The sequence below is a fragment of the Budorcas taxicolor genome, chromosome 4 (assembly GCF_023091745.1).
Source record: "Budorcas taxicolor isolate Tak-1 chromosome 4, Takin1.1, whole genome shotgun sequence".
In the NCBI taxonomy this organism is placed as follows: domain Eukaryota; kingdom Metazoa; phylum Chordata; class Mammalia; order Artiodactyla; family Bovidae; genus Budorcas; species Budorcas taxicolor.
The window spans coordinates 74,244,119-74,261,300 of record NC_068913.1 but is presented as its reverse complement, the minus strand read 5'-3'; positions in this window follow the sequence as shown (position 1 = coordinate 74,261,300).

The following is a 17,182-nucleotide window of genomic DNA, read 5'->3' as shown; positions in this document are numbered from 1 at the left end:
TTCTTCAGAATACTTGCGAAGAATTGGGATTAAAAATTAAAAAACATTGAATGTAATTGCCGTATTATTTCTGAAGTTAATACCACTGGCACCATATGAAGATGTTGATTTCATTATACCCTTCAGTTCAGTTCAGTTCAGTTCAGTCGCTCAGTCGTGTCTGACTCTTTGTGACCCCATGGACTCCAGCACGCCAGGCTTCCCTGTCCATCACCAACTCCCAGAGCTTACTCAAACTCATGTCCATCAAGTCAGTGGTGCCATCCAGACATCTCATCCTCTGTCATCCCCTTCTCCTCCCGTCTTCAATCTTTCCCATTATACCCTTACAGATTTTTTTTTTAATTTCAGCTTGTGTTTATGAGAAGACACCCAGAATATATGTTCCATTTATTTATCCTTGATCTACTCAAGGATTCAGAAAAGCTTGAGACTTTGAGCAGAGCTGTGCTGTGTGGTGAAGACCCCAGGGCATCAGTGAGAAAGACAAGGCAACTGTCACTGCTCATTCATTCTATTTTATGCAAAATACCCAAGTATTGTAGGGTTGGCCACTGCCTTTTGGCTAGATAATTGGTTACCTAAAGGTTAAGTACTATCCAGGCTAATCTAAAGGAAACCTTTGGGGTTAACCATGTTCCTTTTTTGGTAAAAGAGTAAGATTTTTACTGGCTATCTGGTCCATTACTAAGACTAGAAAATGCCACTCTTAGGTTAAACAAGGGGCTTCCCAGGTGGCTCAGTGGGTAAGGAATCCGCCTGCAGTGCAGGAGACATGAGATGTGGGTTCAGTCCCTGGGTCAGGAAGATCCCCTAGGATTTAACATGGCAACCCACTCAAGCTTTAAAAAAAAAAAAGCTTACCTACAGTAAAAAGGATTCTGCTTTTATAACCTAGTAAAAATGTTCTTCCTGGGTACTTCACAAAAGGCATCCAGGAAGCCAGATATTCCAGAGCACCCCTGGTGGTTTTGGCATCACAGTGCATTGCTGGGCATGACCCTCAGCCTCACCCACAAGGCTCCAAGCCCCAGCAGCTGACCAGAGAAGCTGGTTCCCTCCTTCACCCCTCCCAACATCCATTCCCAAGCCATCAAACCAATTTGCCCATCCTAACACAGCTGATTCTCCCAGTTTCCTTAAGGTGGAAAAGAGTTTGAAACAGAAACAGGTGTGTCGTGTGAACTACAGTTCTTTTTAACTGTTCCAAACTATTCTTCTCCATTAAAAAAGTCAGACTAAACTTCCTCACTCCTCATACATTTCCTGTATTCTAGGAACATGTTTATTATACGATAGACCTTTTATTTTTGTATATATTCCCCATATTAAGGGATGACTGCTTTTGGAAATGTGTACTCATTAAAGATTGTCTTAAAAGTTTTTCCAGTTGAATAATCATTCTGGTGTTGACTCATCTGCATTCCAAAAAAAGTGTCTTGAAGGTTTTGGTTTACAGTAGTTCCAGCATCTGGAACTAAAAATAGTTTCTTTCAGGGATAAGGAAAAGGAAAGGAAGTACAGTGGCTGGAAAGCACGGTAGTGGATTTCCAGCTTCAGGTGATACATGCCTACGCTCGGCGCATGACGTGTCCCAACATCCTGCATGCTTCATTTTTTACCCTCAGAGAGGGAAAAAGCATTAGCTGGTCAAACAGGTAGGGGCTCAAACTATCCCACACTGGACTTTTGGAAGAAAAAAAAAAAAGGCCTTCCTTCATTCTCCCAGGTGGATGCCACCCAGACAAGGCAACTGCCTTAATGGGTAGACTGATTTCAAGTTGAATTTTAACCTGTGGGACCAGACATGAAATGCCTTGGGCAACTGAACAACTTCAGCCCTGATGAGTGTTACCTTTCTTTTGAAAGCAAAATAAAAACAGATAAATAAAGAAAGGGTCAGCAACCTTGAGTAAGCTAGAAACCGACAGAACAAAGTCCCTTTTAGAAAGCTACTTTAACTAGAAATTGCATTCAACAGCTCTTCATGTGTTTACAGTCCAAGGATCACAGAAGAGTCATGATAACAATGAATGCAAATATAATGAATTTGATCACTAGCAGCTCAAAAGGTTCTGGACCTCCTCCTCAAAGCAAGGTGGAATGGCAGTCAAGTTGCTACACACAGAGCTTGCAATTTCCATTCTCCATTGCGACTGTCCACACCACTACCCTTTTAATACACACACACCAAAAATTTTCCTGTATGATTGATCCTCCGCTACTTAAGATCACAGTGTTGAAAAACCCTCCAGTCTTCCAAAGCTTCATTCAGTAGCATTCAGGAGAAGGGGAGTAAATCACCCTTCTCTGCATTTACCTTTCTGAAGTTTACAGCAAAGCCCTGAGCTCTCAGATATGAAGAAACAAGAAATCGATCCAACTGAAGGGGGAGAAGGATCAGGGGTGAAGGGGAAAGCAATGAAAGTTGGAGTAAAGGGGAGCACCGACCAGCAGGGTCCTGCACCCTGCCTTAGCCCAGCCAGTTTCCTCCTTTCGTCCCTTCCAATGTCTCTCCCTCCCCAAACCATCAAACCAGTTTGACTATCCAAACACAGCTGACTCCTCCAGTACACATAAGGTTCTACCTGTTTCCTGCTAGGAAGGAATCTTGGAGGGCTTTTAATGATGATGACTGTATCATATTATGACCAAACACTAAGCACTTGACATGCAGTACCTTATTTCACCCTCATAACAACTGTCTAAAGTACACTTAATATTACCATTTTCCAGAAGAAACTGAGCCTCAAAAACACTGAGTGCCTTGCCTAGATAGGGGCAAACATGGGATTGGAATCCAGGCCATCTGAGTCCAGGGCCACCACCTTTCAACACCATAGTACAATGGAGGACCCTCATGTGCTCCTCCAAAATATGCCTGAGGATCCATGTATTAGGCTGAGTAGACTGAACCACTGGCAACCTTTTTCTTTTTAACGAGAGCCTTAAATATTTTTGATTGCCCCATCCTTCAGTTCAGTTCAGTTCAGCTCAGTCGCTCAGTCGTGTCCGACTCTTTGCGAGCCCACGAATCGCAGGATGCCAGGCCTCCCTGTCCATCACCAAATCCTGGAGTTCACTCAGACTCGCGTCCATCGAGTCTGTGATGCCATCCAGCCATCTCATCCTCTGTCGTCCCCTTCTGCTCCGGCCCCCAATCCCTCCCAGCATCAAAGTCTTCTCCAATGAGTCAACTCTTCGCATGAGGTGGCCAAAGTATTGGAGTTTCAGCTTTAGCATTATTCCTTCCAAAGAAATCCCAGGGCTGATCTCCTTTAGAATGGACTGGTTGGATCTCCTTGCAGTCCAAGGGACTCTCAAGAGTCTTCTCCAACACCACAGTTCAAAAGCATCAATTCTTCAGCGCTCAGCCTTCTTCACAGTCCAACTCTCACATCCATACATGACTACTGGAAAAACCATAGCCTTGACTTAGCACTCCATATTTGCCTATTGTTGATATTAGGATGCCATTTAAGGTTGTAGGCACCTGTGATCCCTTGGTTTCAGCATTGAACACAGCTCTGTTGTAAGCACCACTTTAATCTTCCCACCACAGTCTGGCCACAAGATTTCTTAAGCAGCAGAAAGACTGCTGGAGGTAGGTACTAGGTAGTTCATGCATAGGTAGGCAAAAACCCCTGACTCAGGAGAACTCAGAGGAGCAGCCAACGAAAATACAGCTCTACAGAAGCTGAAACGCAAGTGTTTTCTTTCTGTTTGGTTTCACCTTAGTGCTTTGTGTACTGAGAGGACTTATTTGTTCTTGAGAGCCAGTGACACACCCAAGAAATTTCATAACACTTTTCACTTCGTATTTTAAGACTATTGAGAAATCTTAGTGCTAAAGAAAACAAGATTCAGTCTCACTACCTAAAGTGTCCAGTTTCTTGGTTTTGTAAATATGAAGGGCTGTTAGAATGGAACTCACAATGCATCAAAACAATCAGAACAGGATTAACTATAATTAAACTCTCCCTTAGGATTTTTAGAGAATCAGCATGCATTAATTATGTATTAAGGAATACAACTCATATATTGGTTTCACTTTTACTGATATTTTCTTTCACAGAAAGAGATGAAAGAGTAAGAGAATTACTGTTCAACTTTCATTAAGGCAGAGAAGTAAAATCTGTTAAGAAGAAGGGTCTGCCCTCAAGCTCAAGGATTCTTTATAGTCTCAACTGTCCAGCCAGCCAAGCAGGCTTAACTCTTCTCAAGATAAGCGTACTAACTGCCACCAATAGGAAATCTTTCCATTCTTAGGTACACAGGACAATTAGAAAACTCTCTCATACCAAACCAAAATTGTCCTGATTGTTCTTCCATCCACTGGTCTCAGTGCCATCATTTAAAGTTGTGCCTTCTTCACCTATGCAGTGTTTTACTGTATTTATTTATTAACTCATCTACATATTTTTGGCTGTGCTGAGTCTTCACTGCTGTGTGCAGGCTTTCTCTAGTTGCGGTGAGCAAGGGCTACACTTCATTGCAGTGTGCGGGCATCTCATTGTGATGGCTGGCTTCTCTTGTTGTGAAGCATGGGCTCTAGGGCACATAGGTTTCAGTAGTTGTGATACACGGGCTTACTTGCTGCAAGGCATGTGGAATCTTTCCCAACAAGGGATCGAACTCATGTCCCCTGCACTGGCAGGCAGATTCCTAACCACTGGACCACCGGGGAAGTCCTACAGTATTTTTATTTTTTTCAGTTCATCACAGACATTTGTGTGTGTGTGTATGTGTGTGTATGTGTGTGTAAAACACAAAATCACCACACTTAAATATCACAGCAACATCAAATTTCTATAGAAGTTTCTAAACTTTCAAGCTCAATTTCTGACTTTATCAGACAGGTGACAAATAGATAACAAACCATCTGCAGGCCACACTTTGAGAAGCACTTATAGATAGGTCTCACAACCTGGCCTGACTTGGGTTCCCCTAGAAGCCAACTCTGAGGCAAAGATTCTAATGCAAATGTGTAGTTTATTCTGGAAATGAAATCATTAAGTGTGGGGCATAGAGTAGGGAAGCAGACAGAGCAGGGAAGGAATAAAGTGTGGGTCCTCAAGTCAGTTACCACTGCAGGTCCAACTCCACTGGGAAACTCTGGGAAACAGTGTCGTATCTGTTATCCTCATCCAGAGGAAAGGAAAATGGCAGCAGGCGGGGGTGGGGGGTTCTACGCCAAATTCCTGTTCATTACCAGATGAGAAGCTTCTAGGCACTAATTTTTTGGCTCTTCTGAAGTTTTCCCAAATGCTCACTGTACATGCCACCATGGCCAAAGAGAAAGCCTGCAGTCAAGGTGTCACAGGTGCTCACAGAAGCAGTTTTGGGCTCATAGGGAGCGTGAGGGGTCAGCACTAACTCAGCTACAGAAGTGAACAGAACGGCCGGTCCGAACAGTTCACAGTGGGACAAAGGTAGCTCAACATGTGAAAAGACATTCAACTTCATTTATAAAGAAATGCATGAAATCTCAGCCTGCATTTAAATGCCATTTCTTACCTCATGGATGGGCAAAATCCAAAAGTTTGAGCACCCACTCTGTGAGTAAGTGCATCACTCTAGGGTGTGTAAATTGGAACAATCCTAAAGAGAGAAATTAGGCCTTATCTTTCAAAATTAAAAATGTACTATGTATAACAGGCTCCAGGTTCATCCACCTCATTAGAACTGACTCAAATGCACTCCTTTTTATAGCTGAGTAATATTCCATTGTGTAGATGTACCACAGCTTCCCTTATCCATTCATCTGCCAATGGACATCTAGGTTGCTTCCATGTCCTAGCTATTGTAAATAGTGCTGCAGTGAACATTAGGATACACATGTCTTTTTCGATTATGGTTTCCTCAGGGTATATGCCCAGTAGTGGGATTGCTGGGTTGCACAGCAGTTTTATGGACTTTCCTGGTGGATCAGTGGTAAAGAATCCATCTGCAATTCAGGAGACGTAAAGAGACACAGGTTTGATCCCTGGGTCAGGAAGATCCCTGGAGTAGGAAATGGCAACCCACTCCAGTATTCTTTCCTGGAGAATCCCATGGACTGAGGAGCTTGGTGGGCTACAGTCCTTAGGGTCACAAAGAGTCAGACACGACTGAAGTGAGTGAGCCTGCATACACAAATGGTAGTTTTATTATAAGTTTTCTAAGGAATCTCCACACTGTTCTCCATAGTGGCTGTATCGATTTACAAAGTCAGAAGAGAAAGACAAATACCATATATTGGTGCTTTAGTTGCTAAGCCATGCCTAACTCTTGCAAACCAACTTGCAGGGCAGCAAACAAAACAGACATAAAGAGCAGACTTTTCAACACAGTGAGGGAAGGAGAGGATGGGATGATTTGAGAGAATGGCATTGAAACATTGCCATATATTAAATACATAACCAGTGGGAGTTTGCTGTATTATGCAGGGAACCCAAAGCCAGTGCGCCCTGACAGTCTAGAGGGGTGGAATGGGGTGGGAAAAGGGAGCATGGTTCAAGAGGGAAGAGACATATGTAAACTATGGCTGATTCATGTTGATGTATGGCAAAAACCACAACAATATTGTAAAGTAATTATCCTCTAATTTTAAAAAAAAGAAGGAAAAAAAATTGAGAAAAATCTGAACTTTGGGCTTAAGAAAAAAATCTGGTTATGAAGGTTTTCATTTGTGTTTTCTATTTATGTGACTTTAAAATAAATTTGCATGTTCAAATAAAAAATTAAAAATGCAGAGTTAAGTTTTGACCCAGGGACTCTGCACAGGAACATTTATCCTACAGGTATGCCTGCAACCATTTGAGATGATGAATGAATATTACTATTCATTTTCCTTATTTTTCAAGAACAACAACATTGTAAAAACAAAATATAGGCAAAAACTCAAGCATTCATCTTCAGGATGGATCAAATAAACTATAATGCTTTCACAGAAAGAAATTCTATGTAGCTATTTAAAACAAACAAGTCACCTTATTTATACATATACAAAAAGATCTCCAAAATATATTATCAAGCAAAAAAAAAATCAAAGTGCAAAATAAAATGTAAAGTTTGATTCCTTTGTATATGTGCATTTGCTGGTATTGCCTAAAGAAATAATGAAAGGATTCAAAAAAAGTAATAAAAAAATCATACCTAAACAGGATGGGGAGAGGGAGGAGCAGAAGCAAGAGTAGATGCACCACATACGTTTCGCATCATTTTTGATTTTTTAATTATATGAATATTTTACCTAATTTTGAAAATAAATTTAATTAAAAAAATAATCGGTCACCAAAAGGAGAAAAAAAAAAAAGTAATTGGTTGTAGATCCCTGCTAAGTCCTCGCTTGTTCATACCAAACCTCTCCAGCTCATTCAGTCTCTCCTCTTACATAATTTCCATATCTTTCATCATCCTGCTCCCTCTTTTTTGGATCACCTACAAATATTTCAGTGTCCCTTTGAAAACGAAACTCAGAACTTCAGATAAGATATAGCTAAGTTAGAGTATGACTGTTGCTTCCCTTATTCTGGATGATGAGTCTCTGTTAATGTATTAATAGTTAAGCATTTATTAGGGTTGTTTTTTTTTTCCTTTTTTGGACAGTCACATATATCAGGATCACATCACAGAATATGCCTAAATTCTTTTCACGTAAAATGTGAAGTCCACCCTCTCTACCATACACCCCACTGTCTCCTTCCCTGCCCCCTTCATCACTAATAACCACTCACTCAGCATTGATTTCCATCAATATTTCTAAAACTCTGTAAAGCAAAAATAAAAAAGCACTCCGTACTATCTTCACAGCAATTCTGTAAATCTAAAACTCTCTTAAACAATTTATTTTTAAAAAACAAACAAATCAACTCTATTAAAGTTTATCTTATGGAAAGTAATCTCTCATTTCAGCCTGGAAGATTTCTTTAAATTGTGTTTTCCTATATATGTGCTGTCCACACATTTCCTAAATACAGCTTTTCACTTTTGATAATAAATACAGAAACATTTTAACTGTAACCTCCACCTTCAACTACAAAATTTCATACTCTAGATGAAGCCTGGAGATTACTTAATCTAATAAGCTCATTCCACAGATTGGGAAACTAAAGCCCAAGCGGGTAAAGTAATTTCCGCAAGGTCACACAGCTACATGGTAACAAAGAAGAGTTAGACCACAGATGACCTGATTCCAATTCCCAGGCCAGGAGCTTCTCTTGTCCTTTTGGAAGCAAGTGATTCAGTTGAAAACAAATTGTTTGCAGATCAAAATCGGAAGGGTCTAAAGGACAAACTGGTCAGAAATAGGCATATCCCGTTGGCAATGTTGGTCTTTTCTCGAAGTGCTAACATGGTGAACAACTTTGTTGTTGTTCAGTCACTAAGCCGTGTCCGACTCTGCGACCCCATGAACTGTAGCACACCAGGCTTCCCTGTTTTCACCATTTCCTTGAGTTTACTCAAACTCATGTCCACTGAGTCAGCAATGTTTACCTTTAAAAAATGACAGGACTAAAGGAACAGTATCATCTAATGGTATGTTTAGATAGCCTATGACTTCTCCAATGCATGAACTAGAATGTAAATAATAAAATCTTGTTTTTACCTCCTTTCACATTCTCTAAATTCAAATAATATTTAAATTCTTAGTAAACATTTTAGGAATATCCAACAACAAAAAGTTGCCCATTATTTAATGTTAGGATTCTTCTCCCCCTTATGAAGGAGACTTTGTCAAACTGCTTTAAAATAAAAGAAATTCACAGGAGAAATATTTCTTTGAAACTGGCTCAATATATCAAGTAGACATCAAGGCAGCCATGGAGATAGTCACATGTCCCTCCAAGAGCACCTGCTACAAGGGAGCATAGCTGATTGACAGCCTCCAGCTGCCACACCCTGCAATGCACCACCTCCTTCACTGGATTCATAATTCATGTTGCCCTTGGCTGCTCTACTGTACATGACAGAGATACCGGAACCATTACTTCCTCATGCAAGATTCCTCTAATGGGCAATATCTGCTTGGGTATTTCCCGTAAACCCAAGAGTGTTTCACAACTGCACTGAAATCTGAGTATCTTCCTATCCAATCTTCCCCTTCCTTTGCTCTTTCACAGGTGTAACACCTGTGCAGTTTGAAAGTTTACCCCTCCTTTATCTTTCAAGGCATTTCCTCCAATGTGTCTCTACACTAATCTTGATGTCTGCTTTCTTATAGGACCAAACTGGCAAGCATTTTTGGTTTTAAAGTTGCAAAATAATTATTTTTATTAGGAAAGTGGAAATGTTAGTCTCTCAGTCATGTCCAATTCTTTGTGACCCCATGGACTGTAGCCTGCCAGGCTCCTCTGTCCATGGAGTTCTCCACGCAAGAATACTAGAATGGGTTGCCATGCCTTCCTCCAGGGGATCTCCCCAACTCGGGGACCAAACCTGGGTCTCCTGCAATGCAGGCTGATTATTTACTGTCTGAACCACCAGGGAAGCCCGTTATGCATGCATGCTAAGTTGCTTCAGTCATGTCTGACTCTTTGTAACCCTATGGACTGTTGTAGCCGCCGGGCTCCTCTGTCCATGGGATTCTCCAGGCAAGAATACTGGAGTGGGTTGCCATTCCCTCATCCATGGGATCTTTCTGACCCAGAGATCGAACCTACATCTCTTGCAGCTCCTGCACTGTAGGTGTATTCTTTACCACTGCGTATTCTTTACCGCTGAGCCAGTGAGGAAGTCCTATTTTTTATATTTTAATTATCATACCATTTATTGTGTCTTTCACCCAAATATATCCTTCAACAATTAGGTTCATTAACTATTTATATTAAAATAAGGTAAGCATACATGAGTGAAAAACCACATCACAGAGTGTGTCAGTAAAGTGTTAAATAGAGCTTGCATCTACTTTTCCAAGCTCTAACCCCTTCCCATAAAAGGGAAGACAATATGTTTCTAAAGGCCTAACAATATAAAATACCCTTTAAAACACCCACACAAAAGAACAAAAATGTGTTTCTATTGCATGGAAAATTGTGAAGCTGATGGTCTCAGAGATGGGCTAATGTGGTAAGAAGGCAAGAGGCTTGGGCAACAAAAGTGAAAATGGCCAAATCTGAGAAAAAGGTGTGGATTTAATCCCTCCTGTCTTGAGTCTGAGGCAGACAAAGGAATGAAGTCTGTGGAGTGAAGTATCTCCAGTGTTGTGTGATGTCTTATTGAGCTGTGCTGTGGTGTGACACAAAGGTTTTAGTAAGATTCTTAGCCACTGGAGTGGAATGCTCTAAGAAACACCTCTAAGGCCACTCAAAGCAAAGTGCCTAAACTGAGCTAATTCTTAACAGGAGCATCCTAAATCCAGAGGAGCCACAATGAAGATGTCAACCATCTTGGGCCCAGAGCCAAACCCCCCACCATCTTCAAACCCTAAACAATCCCTAGATTCAGCTTTGATAAAACAGTGAGGAGAATCAGCCACTCTACGAACTTGCTTTCAGCTAGGTAAGGGGTAACTCCATAAAGAGTTTTCTGATTGAGAGAATGAAAGAATTGTAACATTCCTTATTGGTAGAAGTTGTGCAGCAAAAAATATGGAAGGATAGAAAAATGAGAATTGAAAAAGGTCAAGATTGAACTGGGGGAAAAAGAGCAATTGGGACTATTACCAGTCCATCCGAAAGGAGATCAGTCCTGCATGTTCATTGGAAGGACTGATGTTGAAGCTGAAACTCCAAAACTTTGGCCACCTGATGTGAAGAACTGACTCATTTGAAAAGACCCTGATGCTGGGAAAGATTGAGAGCAGGAGGAGAAGCGGACGACAGAAGATAATATGGTTGGATGGCATCACCGACTCAATGGACATGTGTTTGGGTGGACTCTGGGAGTTGGTGATGGACAGGGAGGCCTGGCGTGCTGCAGTTCATGGGGTTGCAAAGAGTTGGACACGACTGAGTGACTGAACTGAACCGAACTGAGACTTAAATAAAATCAGGTCAGTACTTCATACTGGAATACATTGCAAATGAATCAAAATTTAAATGTATAAACTAAAAACACACTAAAATAAAACATGGGAAAGTTGCCTTATAATCTGATCTGAAGATAACCTTACTAATTCAAAAACTAAAAGTTATGAGATAAAATATTGATCAATCTAATTAAGTCAGTTTTCCTTAAAATACTGGCATGACACAAAAACAACACAAAGTTAAATGATAAATGATGAACTGAGAAAAATATTTGCATTTAAAATGTTAATAATCGTAATATATTAATCGTTCCTACAAACTGAGAAGAAACAAAACAACAATCTGATAAGAAAGTACCAAAATATATGAGCAGACATTCACAAAAGAAGAAATGAAAATGGCACCTAAATGTACACAAAGATGCTCAAACTTGCTCTTATTCAGGGTAATGTAAATGAAAATCACAACGAGCTATAGCTCTTCATCTATCCAATTGTCAAACATCCAAAAATCTGATAACATATTCCACTGGGAAGGTTATTTCAGAAATCAGCTGAAGAGAATACAAAATGTACAGCTCCTAGTAAAAGAAATTTGACAATATCTTAAAAAAAAATACTAGCAATCTACATAGCAAATTCAGTTCTAGGAGTCTACCATCAAAAAATCCTGGTTAAAATAAAAATACAAAATGTCTTGTATGCAAAGTGTATTTTTCCAATGGCAAGATACAGAACAGTACATATACTCTGCTAACATTTAGATAAGAAAAGAGATTGTTAATATATACACAAATGTGTTATATTTGAGAAAAAAAAAACCTAATTAGAATGGTTATCACCAGATCAGTGGTTCTCAGATTTTAGTGTACATAAAAATAACCTTCAGAGCCTGATTCCCAAAGTTTCTGATTTCAAAGTTCTGAGATGGGGCCCAAAAGTCCGCATTTGTAATGAGTCCACAAGTAACAGTGAAGCAGCTGTTCTAAAGATCACACTTTGCCTCCAAACTTAAGATAAATGGAAACAATTGGATCTATCAATATCAAATTACTTACATTACAATATAAAAAATAGATTTATTTAATTATAACTATAGATATAGTGACTTTTGAGTATTTTGAGAGTGTATCCTAAGTGGTGTGTACGTGTATGTGGTCACTCAGTTGTGTCCAACTCTTTGCGGCAGTTTGGACTGTAGCCCACTAGGCTTCTCTGTCTATGGGATTTTTCAGGCAAGAATACTGGAGTGGGTTGCCATTTCCTCTTCCAGGGATCAAACTCACATCTTCTGCATCACCTGCATCACAGACTACTGCTGACCCATCGGGGAAGCCCCGTATGAGTTCTAATTACAAAGAGAGCTTCAAATAAATCTTATATTCAATTCAATGTTTATTATAAATGTTAGTATTACTAATTTGAAACTAGCTTATACATATACAAATACACACAAATATTTATGTTGTTGCTCACTCACTAAGTTGTGTACGACACTTTGCGACCCCATGGACTATACACAGCAGGCTTCCCTGTCCTTTTCTATCTCCAGGAGTTGGTTCAAACTCATGTCCATTGAGCCAGTGCTGCCATCCAACCATCTACTCTTCGGTCGTCCCCTTCTCCTCTTGTCCTCAATCTTTCCCAGTATCAGGGCCTTTTCCAGGGAGTTGGTTCTTCACATCAGGTGGCCAAAGGATTGGAGCGTCAGCTTCAGCATCAGTCCCTCCCATGAATATTCAAGACTGATTTCCTTTAGAACTGACTGGTTTGATCTCCTTGCTGTCCAAGTGATCCTCAAGAGTCTTCTCCGGCACCAGAATTTGAAAGCATCAATTTTTTAGCACTCAGCCTTCTTTATTGTCTCACTCTCACATCCATACATGACTATTGGAAAAACCATAGCTTTGACTATATAGAACTTTGTTGGCAAAGTGATATCTCTGCTTTTTAATATGCTGTCTAGGTTTGTCATATCTTTTCTTCCAAGGAGCAAGCATCTTTTAATTTCCTGGCAGGGGTCACTATACACAGTCATTTGGGAAACCAATAAAATAAAATCCTTCACTGTTTCTACTTTTCCCCCATCTATTTGCCATGAAGTGATGGGACTCTTGATGGAAGTAAAAGAGGAAAGTGAAAAAGTTGGCTTAAAGCTCAACATTCAGAAAACAAAGATCATGGCATCCAGTCCCATCACTTCATGGGAAATAGATGGGGAAACAGTGGAAACAGTGTCAGACTTTATTTTGGGGGGCTCCAAAATCACTGCAGATGGTGATTACAGCCATGAAATTAAAAGGCGCTTACTCCTTGGAAGAAAAGTTATGACCAACCTAGATAGCATATTCAAAAGCAGAAGCATTACTTTGCCAATGAAGGTCCGTCTAGTCAAGGCTATGGTTTTTCCAGTAGTCATGTATGGATGTGAGAGTTGGACTGTGAAGAAAGCTGAGCACCGAAGAATTGATGCTTTTGAAGAGTGGTGTTGGAGAAGACTCTTGAGAGTCCCTTGGATTGCAAGAAGATCCAACCAGTCCATTCTAAAGGAGATCAGTCCTGGGTGTTCATTGGAAGGACTGATGCTAAAGCTGAAACTCCAGTACTTTGGCCACCTCATGTGAAGAGTTGACTCATTGGAAAAGACTCTGATGCTGGGAGAGATTGGGAGCAGGAGAAGAAGGGGACGACAGAGGATGAGATGGCTGGATGGGATCACCAACTTGATGGACATGAGTTTGTGTGATGGACAGGGAGGCCTGGCGTGCTGCAATTCATGGGGTCGCAAAGACTCAGAAACAACTGAGCGACTGAACTGAACTGAGCTGATGGGACTGGATGCCACGATCTTCATTTTCTGAATGTTGAGTTTTAAGCCAGCTTTTCTGCTCTCCTCTTTCACCTTCGTCAAGAGGCTCTTTAGTTCCTCTTTGTTTTCTGCCATTAGGGTGCTATCATCTGCATATCTGTGATTCATGCAGCCCAACAATTCTCATGATATACCCTACATATAAGTTAAATAAAGAGGGTGACAATATACCCTTGATGTACTCCTTTCCCAGTGTGGAATCAGTCCACTGTTCCATGTCCAGTTCTCACTGTTTCTTCTTGAGTTGCACACAGGTTTCTCAGTAGGCAGGTATGGTGTTCTGGTACTCCAATCTCTTTAAGAATCTTCCAGTTTGTTGTGATCTACATTTTTCCATAAAGTCAAATAGTAGTGTCAATATTGTTATGAACTAAAATTATTGGTGTAAAAGAGTTTAAAGTTAAAAAAGTTAAATTAAAATTCCCTGATATTAAATTTGAATTGAATATTGAATATAGACAAATCAGTATTATTGCATGATTGTTTTTTTTCTGTTCAAAATGTATATTCCTTAGCTCTGTAACTGCAAAGATCTATAGGACAGGCAGCGACCACCCAAAAACAAGAGTACCCCTAGTGCCCACATTTTGGTCTCTAAGTAGCATTTCCCAGTACAGGATCCAAAGCCTATGGCAGAATTCTGATCCCAGATTTGGAGAAAAAAATGCATTAAATGGGTTTGTGACAAGTTATGCCAGAAAGCAAGGAGGCAATCAGAGACTAATGGGATATGTCAGAAGCAAATATAAACAGGGGCAAATATAAGTTAGAATCCCATTGGAAAAATATGAGAACATATTAAAAATAGTGACTGCTGTTAATTAATTAGAATTCATGAATTCATTCTATCACTAAAAACAACAGCAACAAAAATGAAAATAAGCAAAACACAGAAGCAAAAATCTAGTTGGTCACTATTGTATTTAGAACACTTCCTTATTTTAAAAATTGACAGTAGAAAGAAAAGAATTAGGCATTTTCCCTGCTTTCTTTGTACAAAAGTGTTGATGACAGAATGTTCTCCATAGAAAACACCCAGTTAATAAAAGTTAAAAGAAAATTAGAAAAGTGCAACTTTGCCCAATGAAAATCCTTTTACCAGTAGATGAAATGGCCAGGTGAAAAGTTTTTAGGTAATTATATCATGTCAGCGTCACAAAACCATATGCTGTCTATGAAGCACCCAAAGACCACAAATGTTTGCTAATAAAGTTGAACCCAAATCTCTTCAAGCCTTGAATGCACACTTAAATTTTAGGAAATACAGTGGGTGGGGTAACAATTAAAAATCACCAACAGGAAGCAGATAGACAAATCCAGAATATGGAAAATTCTTAGGGTTAAAGCACCCAATTTTTTTTCAATAAATCAAGGGCAAGGAGGGTATGGAACTACTCTAGATGTAGTAAAATGCAGAATGTGAATCTTGTGAGTTCTTTAATTAAATAAATCAAATATTATAAGATACTTTTGAAACAGTTGGAGAGTTATAAATATTGACTGTATTAGACTATCCCAAGGAATTGTCAATGTTGTTAGTGGCGATAATGGTTTCATGATTTTTAAGTCCATATTTAGCAAAGCATAGTAATATATGCCAAGTTAAAATAACAACATTTGGGATTTGTATCAAAATGTATCAGCAAAAAAGAAAAAAAAAAGAATGGATTAAGCAAGTGAGGTAAAATGATGATAATGATTGAATCTGGCACATGGACATTCATTATACTATCATTTCTATTTTTATGTGTGTATTTAAAATTTCAAAATATATTTTTAAAAGTACAGCTGGCCCAAAGACCTCTGTCAACTTTCTTAAGTATTTCACATTTCTTAAGTAATTTCACATTACTTCTGCTGAAATACAATGGAAGATTCTAGATTACTGGTAGTCACTGCTTTCTAATCACCTAAGAATTTAATCGAAACCCTACTGCAATAAAAGTGCCCTAGAATACAAGTCCAGAAGAAAGTTAGGGTCAGGCCCTCACACTAATCTTCTGAATTTGACAAATCATTTAATCTTTTCAGATCTCATGATCTGTAAAGATGGGAAATTAGACTACTTTATATGTCATCTTTACCCCAATCACTAGAAAGTAATACGACTGTCCCTTTTCAGGCAAGCAGAGGGCACAAAATTGAGTAACAAAAAAAAAGGCATGAGTGTAGCTTAAACAGAATAACTTTCTTGAATTCCTAACTGGGAAATAAGTGGGTTAGATTACATTGTTTCTAAGATGTCTCTTCGTTCTCAAATTTTATGACATGTAAAAGCTGTAGCCATAGCCCAGACAAATGTTTTATATCAAATTCCAGTGGCTGATGCTGGCACCCAGTTTCAGTAAGGCACTTGTTTCTGTATTCTCAGTAGACGGAATACTTACGCACCAATAGGACAGGAAAACAAAGACCAGTTGTTTTCAAACATTCTTATCCCTGGTTTGTAATCCATGGTCCCTATTAAAGAAAGAGCCTTCTAATGATGACGTGGAGCAGGAACCAGCAACCCACTCCAGTATTCCTGCCTGGAAAATTACGTGGAAGGAGGACCCTGGCAGGCTACAGTACCCGGGGCTGCAGAAAGTCAGAGCTGAGCACGCACACACTAAAGATGAAGCGCGGGCGAGTACACCTCTTTCAGGGTCTGTCGCAGTACCTCAGAGACAGCCAGTGCTGTAACCCCAGATGAAGATCCAGGCTCTCAGGGGAAAAAAGCTTACAACTGAGACAACAATTGATCCTGAGCTGGACAGTGCAGTGTCAGCACTCTAAAGGAAGGTCAGAATTTAAAATGTGGCAAATGACATCTGTCCTTCAGTATGACATTTGACGAGCTGCCATGGTGGGTGGAAACGGTGAGGAGATGCTTTGGCCATTACTAGGACCAGTGAGTGAAAGTCATCCGGAGACGCTTTCCATGGAAACTTCGGGACAAGATTCTTCTTCGTAAGGGCTACTGCTGCCTGAAGACAGAATTGATCATCTCGGGGAGAATGAATTCAGTCACTGGAGGCTGTTTCACCAGAGGTTAGTCTGTATTATACAAATGGATTCCAAGCATCAGAAATTACATAATTCATAAAATTTATATATTATGAATAGTGCAGCTGGGGCTCAAAAAAGCTATTCTATCTGAGAATTTCAATGACCAGTTAATGAAATTTTTAACTGGAAATTCCAATTTGTCTAATCCATATATGAAATAAAGAAAATGGTTGCAAATACTTTGTTAAATAAGTGAATACTTAAGAACTCATAACGTGAAATTTCCAAGGGAAAATACAATTCATTCAACAATGAACGAAAGTACTTTTTGAAAGTCAACTATGTGCCAGAAATTGGTAAATTCTGTCTTTATG